We start from the raw sequence: 15,527 nt of genomic DNA, 5'->3' as shown, positions 1-15,527 counted from the left end.
GTTAACCTATGACCTCTGTCGATGTATTAGAACCAACAAATGTGTCCATAGGGGTCCCCCCTAGAGACATATGTTGTCATGAAATGCATCGAGAGGGATCATAGGTTAACCTATGACCCCTCTTGACACATTAGAACCAACCAATTGCATCCCTATGGGTCCTAGGGCCCTTAGGGACATATGTTGTCATGAAATGCATCAAGAGGGGTCATAGGTTAAATGCATTAGGGCTTGAGGGACATATGTTGTCATGAAATGTGTTGATAGGGGTCATAGATTAACCTATGACCCCTCTTGATGCATTGGAACCAACCAAATTCGTCCCTAGGGCCCCCCCAAGGACATTCATTGTTATGAAATGTGTCTAGAGGGGTTATAGGTTAGATGCATTAGAACCAACCAAGTGCATCCCTACAGATCTTAGGGCCCCTAGGGACATATGTTGTCATGAAATGCATTAAGAGGGGTCATAGGTTAACCTATGACCCCTCTTGATGCATTAGAACCAATCAAATGCATCCCTAGGGGTCTTATGGACCCTAGGGACATACGTTGTCATGAAATCCATTGACAGGGATCATAAGTTAACCTATGACCCCTCTCAACACATTAGAACCAACTAATTTCATCATGGGGGGTCCTACAAACCCTAAGGACATATGTTGTCATGAAATACATTGAGAGGGGTCATAAGTTAACCTATGACCCCTCTTGATGCATGAGAACCAACAAAATGCATCCCTAGGGGTCTTAGGGCTCCTAAGGACATATGTTTCCATAAAATGCATCGATAGGGGTCATAGGTTAACACATTGGAACCACCAAATACATCCTTGGGGGCCTTAGGGACATACATTGTCATGAATTGTGTTATGACCCCTCTCGATGCATTAGAACCAACCAAATGCATCCCTAGGGGTCTTAGGGCCCCTATGGCCATATGTTGTCATGAAATGCATTGATAGGGGTTATAGGTTAACCTATGATCCCTCTCGATGCATTAGAACTAACCAAATGCATTCTTAGGGGCCATAGGGCCCCTAAGGATATACGTTGTCATGAAATGTGTTGAGAGGGGTCATAAGTTAACCTATGACCCCTCTTGATGCATTAAAAATAACTAATTGCATCCCTAGGGGCCTAAGGGACATATGTTGTCATGAAATACATCGAGAGGGGTCGTAAGTTAACCTATGACCCCTCTCGATGGATTGGAACTAACCAAATGTGCTCCTAGGGCCCCTAGGGCCCCTAGGGACATACATTGTCATGAAATGCATCAAGATGGGTTATAGGTTAACCTATGACCCCTCTCGATGCATTTGAACCAACCAAATGGGTTCCTAGGGGCCCTAGGGCCCCTAGGGACATACATGTTCATGAAATGCATCGAGAGGTGTCATAAGTTAACCTATGACCCCTCTCGATGCATTAGAACCAACCAAATGTGTTTCTAGGATTCCTAGGGCCCCTAGGGACATATGTTGTCATGAAATGTGTCGAGGGTGGTCATAGGTTAACCTATGATCCCTCTCGACACATTCAAACTAAAAAAATGCATCCCTTGAGGTCCAAGGGCCCCTAGGGCCATATGCTGTCATGAAATGCATTGACCTATGACCCCTCTTGATGCATTAAAACCAACCAATTGTGTCCGTGGGGTCCTAGGGCCCCTAGGGACATAATAATATAATATAATAATCATATATATATATATATATATAATATTTCTAGGTCATAATAATAACAATAATAACATATATTATGTTATTATATTTAATAATAATATAATAGTAAAAATCATACTAATATAATATAATAATCATATATAATAATAATCGTAAATAAATCATATATATATATATATATATATATATATATGTTAATGAAATTTGTTACATTGCCCATGATTCCCTCCAAAATTTGGGAATAAATATTGGATATATGATTTTGTATCGGGTATCTGATATGAGATTGGTACCCGATTAAATTGACATGATTTTTCCAACATATTTCCTGTGACTACAAACCCAACAATAACACTTTTTGTGGCCCATTTTCACAAGTTTTGGGAAAAATGACTTTTTAGGGCCCAAACGATCAAAAAAGGTTCAATAATATATCATTAGGTGTCTGATATTGTCATTTGAATGGAGAGTAGTAGTCGTTGAAAGGCTAAACAAAAAAGGAAGGTAAAAGGACAAGATAAATCACCGAAGGAAAAGACAAGGTATGTTAAATGTGAGTCAAGTTGATGATGTATTGCTTGAAGGTGAAATCATACAGTTAGATAATGAATATGTGCACTTGGGGAACGAAAATGTACCAATTGAGAACGATAATGCCAAGATTGAAAATTTAAAGAATAAAAATTTGGAGAATGAAATGCTACTAGGGCATAATGTGAATTGCATGATTGACCATGCCGAACATGATAATGCAACAATGAACTGAACATGATGATTAAAATTGATGAAATAATTATTACCAATTTAGAAGGGAAAAAATCAGAAAGAACCATTCGATTATAGGCTTCAAGACTATATAAGATGTTTTTCGGCAACAAGACAGTGGTGGAGCATTGTCAGCTTTTTATGCACTTATTAAAGATTCAAAAGATGAGACCTATGCTTTTCTAATTGAAGATTCATGTCAATAAAAAATTATAAAGAAATTCCATTATTGTGAAGAATCTTTTCAGTGCTCTCAATAGCATTGGGAAAAATAGCAGGGAGAAGGATAAGAGAGCTACTCGAAAGGTTATTACAACCTCTTTGGTAAGTCATCATTTGAGAAATGGTAGATATATGAGACAAACTTGTATTGATTTGAACCTAAATCATACTACTTTGAGAAGAGCACTTAGTAGACGAGAGAGAATTGATGATCCTCTTCAAAATGAAACATGGGCTTTTGGTGGGAGACTTCCATATTTTGATAAGAAGATATCTGATGACGTGAATGAACAAATTACATAATTTTGGCACTCTAGCTCAAAAGTATCACCCAATGCTAAAGACATGTTAAAGTTGAGAATTGACATCAAAGACCACACACCGCATCCTAAACATTATTTGGAGATAAGTCAAACTATGTTGTTCAAACAATTTAGAGAGAGTCATCCAAGTTCTCATATATCAGAAAGGGTTTTTGAATCTTTGAAGCCATATTATTGTGTGCCACTTAAAATTCAAAATACATGTTGTTGCAAATATCATGTCAAATTTTCTATGCACCATGAACTATTACACTCCATCCGTTCTACTTTGCATAGTAAAGAATTTTTGGAGAATTGTGGTGCTAGTGGTCTTCCAAAATCATCAAGAGACTTGCTAGATCAATTTTTGTGTCATAGAGTTGATGGTTGTTTCTTTTATAGAAATGCTTGCTTAAATGAGAAGTTTTCAGAATGCGGTGGCTTATCCAAGTTTGACACATGTTTCCATGAGGGGTGTGAACAAGATCTTGGGAAGACAATAGTAAAAAAAAGGTATATGAAACAGTGAAATACACATTGAAGAGTGGGGGTGAGTGATCTACATGTGAATTGGTTCCAAAAGAAATCAGTGTGGCTAGTTTTATTTCAGATTTCAAGACAAATCTTTTCTACAAGTATGCAAGACATAGTCATAGGTCTCAATGGTTGGATCAACAATTTAGAGTGTGTAAGGATATGTAATGATCCCATCTTTTAGCAGTTGACCAAGTTTGTGTGCGTTAGCCTTGTTCTACATGGTCCCAAAGGCTAACGAAGGGTTTAATGGGATCTTGGAGTGTTTTGGCCTAGTCATTTCCAGTTTGGGCCAAAACGAAGTTGATTTAGTGAGTTGCAGCTCCGTTCTTGGCATTTGAGGATGTCTATCCTCTCTTGTAACATTCTAGATGTCATTCCCTTGGGGTTTGGGCTTTGGAATTCTTTCTTATTGGCTTCATTATCAGGCAGTTTAGTTACTTTTCCGGCTACAGGCAGATTTGATATTTTGCTCATATCTTCTTCACTACTTGTCCGACGCTTATGCCGCTTGGAGGGAATGGTATTATGAAGGTAGTGGACTGATTGGAGGAAAAAGTATTGTAGCAGCAAGTTTGTAAGCATGGGCTGGAGTATTATGACAATATTGCTGAAGTAATTAGTGAGTTGATAAATCTGCCATGTATTTGGTTTTATGAATTCTGAAAATAACATTTTATTAGCAGCAGTTCATTTCCACTTTGCATATTATTGTAGTTTCTTTCTTGTTTATGTTGTATGATACCAATTCCATGCACGAAGCACAACAAACAAATAAACGTTTGATTTCCAAAGTTATAAGGGGTTTTAAGAAGTTGAATGCAAACTGTTTGACATAATTCCTTTCAGCAATTTGGTTTAGTTTTTTGGGACATCCAAGGGTGACCATTACAGTGGTATCAGAGCTATAAGTCCTGCCATCCTGTGGAGGTCTTATAGGGAATTTGGAATAGCTAGATAGAGGGAAAAAGTAAGTAAAAAACACAGGCTAAGCATTTATGTTTGAGCATGCAACAGGGGCCTTATAATTTTCGCGATACCAGAGCAAGACAAAATAGGATTTCAGATTTGCAAAGCAAACAGTCTAGTACATCTGTGCAGGGGGACATTGAATCCAGCCATACAGACACGGAGGAGATATTCTTTGATCAGGACAACAATATGGGTGATCGAGATGACAGGAATACAGGATTAGGCGGAGGCGGGAATGCTGGTCCAGATCAGGGGGAGGTACTATTCAGAAAGTTATTGGGTACATTAGAGAAGGGGCAACGTATGCAACAGGAGCAGAATAGGAAAATGGATATGATGTTGCAGCTTATGGCTAGACAGATGGGCATCAACATTGATGATTTGTATGCTGCTCCAGAGCAGAAGGTAGTTGATTCCTCAGGTGAGATCGAGACATGTATAGAGCCAACCAATTATGATGTTGGTGATGTGGGCATTTCGACAGAGTCAGTAGAGACATGCGTGCAAAGTCAGGAGACCACATATGAAGCCTTGTCAGGGGATGATGATGTAGCAATAGTGGAATTAGGAGAATGCAAGGGAACTGTCATATCAACAACCACTTCTATGTTAGTTGAACCATCCAATGAGGAGTTTGGTAATAAGCATGCGGTTGTAGATGTGTGCTCTGATGATAGTACACTTGTTATTGCTAATGAGGTGAGCAATATAGTGACAGAGTCATATTATACTATCGATCAACAAAGTGTTAATGTTCACTCTTGGGATAGTACTATGTTCAACATGGATGCAACATTGTCTTATGACAATCTGATGTTTGAGGCTGATGTTAATCATTCACCTGAGTGGAGATGGGCTCAGTTTTCACTATCTACAAAGATTCAGTTTTGTGTTGCAGTAGTTGGGAGGAAGAGGTTTTAGAGATCTTCTATGGAGCCGCCTTCTGGTGACATCCAGACTTATACTTCATCAGCACAAGTTTTAGGAGCTAACTTGCAGGACATGTGGTTGGTCCTAATGATGTTCATTTGCAGTTTGTTTAATGTCTATATGGATATCACACATTACTTCAATTGGGATCCAGGTGGAGGTTGGAGTTCATTATGTTGCTTAATTGCTTGAGGACAAGCAATTTCAAGGAGGGCGGATTTGTAATGATCCCATCTTTTAGCAGTTGACCAAGTTTGTGTGCGTTAGCCTTGTTCTACATGGTCCCAAAGGCTAACGAAGGGTTTAATGGGATCTTGGAGTGTTTTGGCCTAGTCATTTCTAGTTTGGGCCAAAACGAAGTTGATTTACTTAGTTTTAGGCATACTTACTATTTTTAGTAAGTCGGCAGGACACAGTGCAGGTCAATTTTGGTGATTGGATTCGATACTCCTCGGTGAGAGCTTCCCGATGAGCTATCACTCGCATTATTTGGAGTCCGATTGCTAATACATTTTAATGCCTGAAGTTTTATTAAAGTAACGTCTAATTTAATTGTAAAATATTAAAGTGTTACTTTAATATTTATTTTATGGTGATGTGTACCCAAAGGAGACATAAGGGGTATTTTAATATATGTTTTATATTATACATCTTTTATCCCACATTGCCCATATGAGTTGAGCGGACCCGTGGGAATAGAATAAAAGGAAGCATTTGTGGCTTCATTAGGCAGGTTGAATATGAGAAGAAATTGGTGTGTGAGTTGCAGCTCCGTTCTTGGCATTTGAGGATGTCTATCCTCTCTTGTAACATTCTAGACGTCATTCCCTTGGGGTTTGGCCTTTGGAATTCTTTCTTATTGGCTTCATTATCAGGCAGTTTAGTTACATTTTCGGCTACAGGCAGATTTGATATTTTGCTCATATCTTCTTCACTACTTGTCTGACGCTTATGCCGCTTGGAGGGAATGGTATTATGAAGGTAGTGGACTGATTGGAGGACAAAGTATTGTAGCAGAAAGTTCGTAAGCATGGGCTGGAGTATTATGACAATATTGCTGAAGTAATTAGTGAGTTGATAAATTTGCCATGTATTTGGTTTTATGAATTCTGAAAATAACATTTTATTAGCAGCAGTTCATTTCCACTTTGCATATTATTGTAGTTTCTTTCTTGTTTATGTTGTATGATACCAATTCCATGCACGAAACACAACAAACAAATAAACGTTTGATTTCCAAAGTTATAAGGGGTTTTAAGAAGTTGAATGCAAACTGTTTGACATAATTCCTTTCAGCAATTTGGTTTAGTTTTTTGGGACATCCAAGGGTGACCATTACAGGATACTTTTCCCATTGGCACTATTATATCAGTTGTTCACTTTTCTGAGAACTACACATTGTAGCCTCAAAATAAGACACAATCTCAGTATTACAACTCCATTCAGATTGCTATTTTTGTCCACATAACATATAGTCATGCCCCTGATAGTGCAGAAGATAATTGAAAGATTATTAAAGAGTATCATTTTTATATGAGTGATGATAGATCTCACTCTCACAAGTTTGTGCAACATTGTTTCAAGAATTATTTTGATTTCTTAGAGGAGAATGCAATTGCTATGGATAGACATATTATTTGGTCAAATAACTGTACAGGTCAATTCAAGAATGCTCACATGTTTTATTGGTTGTGTAGGATGCACATAGAGAGGGGGTGTGTCATATTTGGAGTTTTTTGAGTTTGACCATGGGAAAGGGGGACATGATGGAGTAGGGGCATATGTGAAGAGAGCTCTAGTTAATGAGAAATTGAAGATTTCAGGAGCAAAGCTTCTTGATGCTTGTAGTATTTTTGATTGGTGTAGTTCAACATTATCACTGGGGGGGGACTCTTGATTCAGTAGTATGTAGGTTCTTTTGGTTGGTTGAGGAAGGGTCCATAGGTGATATATCTAATTAAGCTACAGTGAGAGACTCATAAAAAATGCATTCATTCCAGAGCACTAATTCTAGTACATGGAGCATTTGGGCACAATAGCTTTTGTCCTAGTTATTTTTAGTGTGATTGGGATCACTGTGAGTCAAGTGAGTGGGTGAACACACGGGGTCCACATTATCTTACTCCATTATCTATCATACCCTCTATCAAAAATGATGACATGGAAAGTTTACTTGAGCATAACCATCTATCAAATCTTCTTTAGCCAAGACATGTCTTTGCATTGGTTGCACCATAGGGAAATGATGAGAAATTAGATTATTGGTTAGCATGTTGTGTAAGAGGTAAAAAAAAGCTTGCATAATCGATCATAGATGATGATGGATTCACATATCCTACCAGTTCAGTGGTTGTTGCTAGAACATGGCTGCATACATACATGCTTAGAAGGAATGGAATTCCTGCATTCGAAGACTATTAGAAGCACAAAACAATTCTCATATATTTACATCTTATTATAGCAACAAATTTAAAGTTGTTGAAGCATTAAGGAGACCAAAATTAAAAGAACTTTTTACTATTACTAATTCTGATCATGAAGCCCTATTGGAGAACCTAAAACAGAGAGGATGACCCTACTAGAACATATTTACTTCTTATGTTATTTTGTTCATAACAATTTAGTGAACTGATGATTATCTTGTTTAATACAATAAGTTACTAATATTTTTTTGCTATTGGAATGTAGGTACATCATTAAGAGTAGCCATGGATGAAGATAAAAACCTAAATAAGGAGCAAAATGAAGAAAAATCTATTCTATTTTTGACAATACTTTTATTGACACTACAATTTTTGACACTACAATTTTTGGTAGTTGTGCATTGATGTAATAATGATGAAACACCTAATATATTGTAAATGTAAACTTGTTGATTTAATGTAAGAAAAAAAGATGATTTTACTTAATGCAATTTATGTGGAGGGACCTGAAAAATGATGATTTTAATACATAATAACACCAAAATTGCACTATTCTCAATGCCAAAAACTTGAGAGAGGTAAAAAATTAATATTTTTTCTTTTAATACTAGCCCTAGTGACACTCTTGTTCTAGCTGCGAAGAGCCTCCATCATCCATGGCCACCCCGTACTGATGAGTCTCCACAGTGCTCTAAGTGTATGTCGAGGTCAATCTTCTGGAGGTCGTAACTTAGAGCTTATGGGGATATCAATGAAACATCAAATGCTATGTAACAGTCATGCTAAGACCTAAAATAACCTATCTAATTTTTGAGAGATCACATTCTGTTTGGATTCAACACAGTGATCTCACTCGATGCCAAAACTTGCAGTGTGCCTTGGTTCATAGGTGAACCACAATATAACTTTGAAACTGTTGATCTTGGCATCGAATCGTCAGTACCATTAGCTCCGGATGGGTGGGTAAACCCTAGTGACACCCTTGTTCTAGCCACGAAGAGCCTCCATCATCCTTTACCACCCCATACCAAGGAGTCTCCAAGGTTCTCTAAGTGTGTGTCAAGGTCGATCTTTTGAGGGTCATAACTTAGAGCTCGCACAAGCTATTGATGAAATGCCAAATGCTATAGGATAGGCATGCTGAGGCCTAAAATAACCTATCTCCTTTTTGAGAGATCATATTCTATTTGGATTCGGCACAACAATCTTGTTCGATGCCAAAACTTGTAGTGTGCCTCAGTTCATAGGTGCACCACAACGTAATTTTGAAACCACTGATCTTGGCATCAAATGGTTAGTGCCATTAGCTCTATATGGGTAGGAAAACCCTAGTGACATCCTTGTTCCAACCACAGAGGGCTTCCATCATCCATGGCCACCCTGTACCAAAGAGTCTCCAAGTTGCTCTAAGTGTGTATTGAGTTTGATCTTCGGAGGGTTGTAACTCGAATCTCATGAAGGCTATCGATGAAACGTTGAATTCTATAGGAAAATTATGTATAGGCCTAAAACAACTTATCTCATTTTCAAGAGATCACATTCCATTTGGATTCAGCACAACGATCTTGCTCAATGCCAAAACTTGTAGTGTACCTTAGTTCATAGGTGCACTACGACGTAATTTTGAAACTGTTGATCTTGGCATCAAATTGTTAGTGCCATTAGCTCCATATGGTTGGGTGAACCCTAGTGACACCCTTGTTCTAGCCACAAAGAGCCTCCATCATCTGCGACCACCCTGTATTGAAGAGTCTCCAAGGTGCTCTAAGTGTGTATTGAGGTCGATCTTCCAAGGGTTGTAACTCAGAGCTTGTGAGGGCTATCAATGAAATTTCAAATGCTATAGGATGATCATGCTAAGGCTTAAAATAACCTATCTCATTTTTAAGAGATCACATTCCATTTGGATTCGGTATAACGATATCGATCGATGCCAAAACTTACAGTGTGCCTCAATTCATAGGTACACCACAGCATAACTTTGAAACCACTGACCTTGGCATCAAATAATCAACACCATTAGCTCTAGATGGATAGGTGAACCCTAGTGAAACCCTTGTTCTAAATATAGAGAGCATCCATGGTTCGTGATCACCCTGTATATAAGAGTCTCCAAGGTGCTCAAAGTGGGTATCGAGGTCGATATTCTGAGGGTTGTAACGCAGAGCTCATGAGGGCTATCAATGAAATGTCAAATGCTATTGGATAGTTGTACCAAGGCCTAAAATAACCTATCTCATTTTTGAGAGATCACATTCCATTTGAATTGGGCATAGTGATCTTGCTTGATGCCAAAACTTGCAGTGTGCCTCAGTTTATAGGTGCAACATAGCATAACTTTGAAACCGTTGATCTTGGCATCAAATTATCAGTGCCATTAGCTTTGGATGGGGAGGTAGACCCTAGTGATACCCTTATTTTAGCCACAAAGAGCCTCCATCATATGGGACCATGCCATATTGCGAAGTCTCCAAGGTGCTTTAAGTGCGTATTGAGGTCAATCTTTCAAGAGTCATAACTTGGAGCTCATGAGGGCTATTGATGAAATGTAAAATGATTTAGGACAATAATACCAAGGCCTAAAATAACCTATCTCATTTTTGAGAGATCACATTTCATTTGGATTTGGCACAATGATCTCGCTCGATGCCAAAACTCACAGTGTGTCTCAGTTCATAGGTGCACCACAACATAAATTTGAAACTGCTAATCTTGGCATCAAATCGTCAGTACCATTAGCTTTGGATGGGCAAGTGAACCCTAGTAACACCCTTGTTCTAGCTACAGAGAGCCTCCATCATTCGCGGCCACCCCATATCGAGGAGTCTCCAACGTGCTCTAAGTCCATGTCGAGGTCGATCTTATGAGGATTGTAACTCAAAGCTCATGAGGGCTATTGATAAAATTTTGAATGTTATAGGATGATCATGTCAAGGCCTAAAATAACCTATCTCATTTTTGAGAGATCACATTCCATTTGGATTTGGCACAATGATCTCGCTTGATTCCAAAACTCACAGTGTGCCTTAGTTCATAGGTTCATCATAGAATAACTTTGAAACTATTTATCTTGGCATCGAATCATCAGTGCCATTATCTTTGGATAGGTGGGTGAACCCTAGTGACACCCTTGTTCTAGCTGCAGAGAGCCTCCATTATCTATGACCACCCCATATCGAAGAGTCTCCAAGGTGGTCTAAGTACCTATCAAGGTCAATCTTTCGAGGGTCGTAACTTGGAGCTCGTGAGGGTGATTGAAAATCCCTTACCAAGTTGGTGAACTTTTCTAATTGAGAATTTAAATTTATAGAAAAAATTGATGAAAATTGCAAAAGTTTCAAAATTGCAATTTTGCAACTCTTTCTTGCAAAGTGAAAATGAGTGCAAAGAGTTAGTTAGGGGTTTGAGCACAACCATACAAGGTTGGAAACACATATATAAGGTTAGAAATTATAGAATGCATTAATGAATCTAGTTTACATAAAAGTTTCATTATATGCAAAATATGGCCCAGAAGGCTAATCATGGGAATGTAAGGGATTATAGGGTTTGTAGTACTATATAGGGTGGAAAATGTCTTATTAGGGCCTTTAAATGTTGATTAGATCAATAATGGGAAAATAATGTAATGAAAATTTAAATTAAAATTAAAACTTGACAATAAGTTGTCATCAATTGATTCAAAGGGAGTAGGAGTCAGTTAGTGGAGAAAGTTGGTCAGTTTAGAACTCTTAGAGAGTATCTTTAAGGTATATTGTTCAAATACAAACAAGATGTACGGTGTTTGATTAATAAGAAGTAATCAAACAAAGTTTCTTTCTACAATTTTTATCATTTACCATTGTTACACTTTGTATGTAACATGTTTTTAATTAGATTGTCAAAGGAAGATTGTTTTGTCACACAATTCTTAGTGCTTTTGTGTGGGCCATATCTCAATTTTCCACCATTGGATTGGCCTAATTTTTGGATATGTTATGGAGGGTCAAGTGATCTAATTAATTGATGGTTAGATTAAGGAAATGAAGGATGGTTCACAAGTTATGAATGATTGTGTTTGGATCTATACAAAAGACAACAAGAAAGTATGTTTTGGATGATTTGGTTCCTAAGTTTTGCTAAGTGTGTTGAGATTAGATTTGAAGCCAATAGTTAGTTTCAAGGTTGAAGGTGGAGTTTAAAATTAGAATTGGGGCTATGTGAACCTTGTGTAGGAGGTTAAAAAGTGTGTTGATGTTATTGTCTAAAATTCCATGGATCTTTGTTGAAGCCTTTGAGTTCATCCCAATTCCTTGATAGACTACCATCCTTTTGTGAATCCCTTACTTAAATTACTATTTATTAAAGGTGTACTGAATGGATCTACATCATTTGACCAAGATAAGGAATAAATCCAATCTAAAACTAAAACCACAAGGAAAACAATGGTTTTCCATATGTCACTCATTTCTATGGTTTCTCTCTATAAATAAGGTTTCTCTATTTTGATTACTCTGAATCACATGATAGAAAGTGAACTCTCATATTTTAACTATAGAATTTTTGATAGAAAAAAGATATAACTCATGATAGCATTTCAAATGAAACATTGCATTTAAATTTGATAATAAAGGTTGTTAAAATGTTATTCACAAATTATTCATTTGAATTGAATATAACAAACATGATCAAAATTAATGATATTCCATAAATATGAACAATACACATGATCCATGATAAATTGAACAATTCTAGATACTAAATTAGTATGTATATCATTGTGCACATAAATGACAAAAATATATATCAAAATACATGTATCCATAGACAAATTACACAAATATATATCAAAGTTCATCTATCCATAGACAAATTACACAAATATATATATCAAAATACGTAGATCCATATACAAAATGTGGCTGATCATGCCATCAGAATGTGTATAATATCAATGTTTCTATAAATAATGTGGCATATGGCATCTCAAAATATCTCATGATGCATCCAATTAAAATTATACTATCCTAGGCTATTGGTGGATGATCAAAATGTAGCCTCTTCGCTACACTAGGTGGATCAAATGCCTCCTAAATAAACAAAAAAGGAAAACCCAAAGTTAGACTACTAAATTTATATGATTCTTTGTATCTAACATTGAATTACTCAAATGCATAATGATATTTTTTTAATGAATATTTATACTATTAAACTTTCATCATAAATACTTCTGTCATCGACCTCCTGTGCCGGTTAGGAGTCCTCTTGTATGCCCTCAACAATTCTTTTACCTCACTGATTGTGACCTGTGTATGTTCAAATGTGTTTGTTAGATGAATCTACAACTTAAACTGTAACATTATAATTCATAGCATGCTAAATTTATAACATATAATCAAGAATTCAAACTACAACTTATTAGTGTAAGCTCCTCCTCAGGATATAGTGGCTACATCATCAAAGATACAAAACTCTCCCATCCAACCTCATGTGCATTAGGAGTTTCCTATGAGATACAAAATACTAGTTGCTAATGTCATAGGAATCAGTTTTGATACGAAAAATAAAAAATAAATGATACTTATACATACAATGAGGCTCAAAGTGCGAATTGAAATGCCTGAGCATCTATGATGCAAAATCTGCATGGGCTCATTGCCAGTAGCCACAACCTATACAATAAAGAATGTAATTAAATTTCATTACCATAAATTTTTTATAAGAATGCATCAATATTTAATCAAATAGAAAGCACCTAATTACCTTTCCTTTGTCAATGGGTCCTAGCTTATCCCCTGCACTTTGTCCCCCACAGACAGGTGGTACCTGCATGATAAAAGAAAGATTAGAAACCATATATGCTACAATATCAAATAGAAAAAACAATGAGAACACAACATAATGTATTGTAGATGTCTTAAGGCCAAATGAAATAGTCAAGAACGTGACATCATCAACCTGTCTCAACTCCTCCTCAGTCATCAACTAAACATGAATGAAGATCACATAGATGTATAAGTTAGAATGGCTTAAAAATTAAAATTACTCTATTATAAATATTAACTTTAAATAACATCTTTTTTAATAAAAAAATGTATACACATACCGATATAGGAGTCCATGCCTCTGCATGCCCCTCCTCTCTTGAATCAAGGTCTATAGCCTCTGCACATGCATTTGGTATATCCTTGTCAAATACAAACCAATACTCAAAATAATCACCTATGAGACCCAGACAAATATTCTCGCACGTTATGCAAGTATGGGACACACAAACATGTGATGAGCTTGCCGATGAAGAACTCAAGATAGCATCATCAACATAAAAAGGTAGCATTGACCTAGCCTGGGATATTAATAGGCTACTCAATCTATGGATGGCTCTAATAGTTTAAGAGCTAGCCTCTATAATGATATTAGGATGTTGCACTCGAGGAGGGGGGGAGACATCAGTAGGGGGGACAAAAGTGCCAGCTTTCTTCCACTAGGAAGAGGGTCTATCCTAAGGAGCTCCTCCTCCTACACTCATGTTGGGCTTCATGCTCCAATAGTTCACCTTGAAGCCCAACACAAATTCTACATACAATTTTCTAAGCAAATAAAATGGCACCTCTAAATTGCTATGCAGAGGGATGTTGAAAACCATCCACCAACAATCCCAAACATTCTCATGTATGGTATCATTTGTGCACCATTTAATCGATATTTTGGGCTTTTTGCAGTCAACTGGTAAACTAATTTTTGGGTTCGCAAAAAGGGCAACCAAATCATCTTTACTTATATTAAGGGTCGCAACCTCCTAATAGTCCAACCCATCATCAAACATCTCATGCATTTCATCACGCCAACTAAGAGTGGCATTTTGTTCCTCGGTAAGTGTTTCAATGTTATCCACTATGGTGTTTAATGCGGATAACATAGGAGCCAATGTAGGTATAGTATTATATGTTGATTGCAAAGCTCTCAACTCAGTGAGATTTCCAAATATCAAATCCTTGATTTGAGGAGGGTTTTGAGGGGGCAAGGGATCATTTGGTAGATGATTTTGAGGGGGCACTAGAGCATTTGGTGTGGGGTTATGAGGAACAATATTTCTTGCCTTAGTGTCATCATTTTGGTCAGCCATACCCATTAATTTGCAAAACATAATTTCTATTAAAAAAAACCTAAATTTCAACAATTTCTATCAAAAAAACCTAAATTTTAACAAATTCAATTAAAACTAAAAAAATTATAATAAAATTTAACAAATTAATAATAAAATTGATTGAAAACATTAGAAAAAACATAAAATCACTAACCTATATCATGTATCCATTCGCGGATTGGATATCCAAGCTCAAAACAAAAAATGCAATGTGAACAAATAGCCCTTAGGTTTGTTGTTGTTTTTTTAAAATCATAGTATAGGTATTAGCTATCTAATTTCATATCGGATATCCAATAATATATCTGATATCCAATATGAAATTGGATACTCAATAAGGCTTGGGCCTACTTTTTAGCTTTGGTATCAGGATGGGTGGAAAAAACTCAGAGTAGATTTTGAAATGCTTTTAGAAGTTTTCAAACTCTATTTTTTTCACATCGCCACTTTTTGGCACACCATGATCCTACACATACCCTATAATGACTTGCACTCGGCATGTATATAAGGTTAATAGCTCCTCAATAATCATAAACATTTCATTCTTTTTTATGGTTTCCATTTG

Source organism: Cupressus sempervirens, chromosome 7, assembly GCF_028749045.1.
Source record: "Cupressus sempervirens isolate cs-2001-9-10 chromosome 7, ASM2874904v1, whole genome shotgun sequence".
NCBI classification, from domain to species: domain Eukaryota; kingdom Viridiplantae; phylum Streptophyta; class Pinopsida; order Cupressales; family Cupressaceae; genus Cupressus; species Cupressus sempervirens.
This window is presented reverse-complemented; position numbering follows the sequence as displayed.